Source organism: Gossypium hirsutum, chromosome D08 (assembly GCF_007990345.1).
Source record: "Gossypium hirsutum isolate 1008001.06 chromosome D08, Gossypium_hirsutum_v2.1, whole genome shotgun sequence".
NCBI lineage: Eukaryota > Viridiplantae > Streptophyta > Magnoliopsida > Malvales > Malvaceae > Gossypium > Gossypium hirsutum.
This window is the reverse complement of record NC_053444.1, coordinates 21,395,498-21,397,515: the sequence shown is the minus strand read 5'-3', so window position 1 is coordinate 21,397,515 and position 2,018 is coordinate 21,395,498. Positions and strand designations below refer to the sequence as shown.

At 36.8% G+C, this 2,018-nt stretch overlaps 1 non-coding gene across 1 annotated transcript; it reads left to right on the top strand.

The window, feature by feature from the left end:
* The first annotated feature begins 807 nt into the window (after positions 1–807).
* On the top strand, positions 808–914 carry LOC121220704 (small nucleolar RNA R71). Its single transcript, XR_005917921.1, has one exon. It is a non-coding gene; the product is annotated as a small nucleolar RNA R71 (small nucleolar RNA).
* The last annotated feature ends 1,104 nt before the right edge of the window (positions 915–2,018 follow it).

Genomic DNA, 2,018 nt, shown 5'->3' with positions numbered 1-2,018 from the left:
GGTTCCAGAGTCTTACCACTTCGCAATGCCACTACCTTGATATGTTCTTTACCCCAATTCCTTAGATTCTCAATACTACTTGGCAAGGTTCCTTGAGGTCTATTACGAAGCTCCGTAGCCAACTGACCCATTTGGTTTTTCAAATTTTTTAGTGTTGCTTCTCGGCTTTGGATCAAAGCGTCATTCTTTGCCATGTACGCTGTCAACAAGTTCTCCAAACTATTTGATACCTCAGCTTGAGGTGGTTTGGAGCTTTCTGATTAAACCTTTGAGATTGGTTGGGTCTTTGCTGCAATAAGTTATTTTTCGGTCTATTTCCTTGGTTGCTCCAAGAAAAGTTAGGATGATTACGCCATGAAGGATTGTAGAAGTTGGACTGGGGTCTTTGTCCACTCCTATTTTGATATTGGTTCCCCACATAGTACATTGACTCAGGATTTGATGGACAATGCTCAAAAGAATGACCTTCCCCATAGTACACACAGGAAATACTTCAAACGGACTTGGTGCCTGAGCTACAAAATTATTAGTACTATTAGCGATTAACTGTTTTAACATTGAGGAAATAGACGATACCTGAGCTAATAACAAAGTGAGGGAGTCAACTTCGTGAACTCTGGCTACACGTCTTCCTAAAACTGTTTGATTTGTTGGCCATTGATAGTTATTACCCGTAATCCTCTCGATGATCTCATAAGCCTCATTACAAGACTTAAACAAAATTACACCATTCGCGGAAGATATACCATCAATCTTGTATGTGCATTGAGACCATTATAGAATGTCTCCAACTGGATATAGTGAGGAATCCCATGGTGAGGACACTTACGAAGTAACTCCTTGAATCGCTCCTAAGCCTCATATAAAGACTCCTCATCCAATTGTTGGAAAGTTGTGATCTCATTCCTCAACTTAGCGGTTTTGCTAGGTGGGAAATACTTAACAAAAAATCTCTCTGCTAATTCTTGCCATGTAGATATGGAACTTGGTGGCAATGAATTGAGCCACGCTTGTGCTCAATCTCACAACGAGTACGGAAACAACTTCAACCTCATTGCATCTTTTGTCACACCGGCTATCTTGAATGAATCACTCACCTCCATAAACAATCAAAGCTGGAGATGTGGATCTTCCGTGGGCATACTACTAAATTGGCCCACCATTTGTAGCGTTTGAAACATCACTGGTTTCAATTCAAATTTGATTGCCTCAATATCTGACCTTCTAATTCCTAGGTTTAACTCACTGAAAAGTGGCACAGCATATTGTCTGATGCATCGATCCCTATCATCGGCAATGAGGATAGGATTTCATACATTATCGGCTTCATTACCCTGGTCTTGATTCTGATTTCCAAGGTCCATCTCGACTTATCTTTGAGCTATTCGTTCACATCTTCTTTGTTTGAAAGTTTGCTCAATTTCAGGGTCTACAGGGAGTAAATCGATAATTCAATCTATGCTCATAAACACCTGAACAGAAAATCAAAAAAATTAAAAAGAATAAGTTAGTAATGTTAGAAATAAATCAAATTAAAAATAAATAATTTCATAAAAAAATGACTATGGCAACAGTTGACAATCCCCGGCAACGGTGCCAAAAACTTGTAACGCTAAGGTTTGTACAAGTGTACACAGTCGTTATCAATTAGTAAGTAAGTATCGAGTTATCGTCTCCACAGGGATTGTATTTGTGGTAAGTCACTTAATTTGTAAAATTATATTAATAAATTGGTAAATAAAAAACACAATATAGTTGAGAAGTGGTGATTAAAATAGATTAAACTAAATGCAATGATCTCTAATGCAAATTATCCTAAGTATGCAAACTATATGAATGAAATAGATTTTAGTAAAATTAAACACAATTTGCAACAATTATAACATAAATAAACTAGGACAATTACTTTAATTAAACACAATTTATTATCAACATGCTTAATAACATTCGGAAAAACATTCTATGGAAACTCGATCTTTCCTAAGTTTGGAAACCACATTAGGTCCTTTCGGAATCCT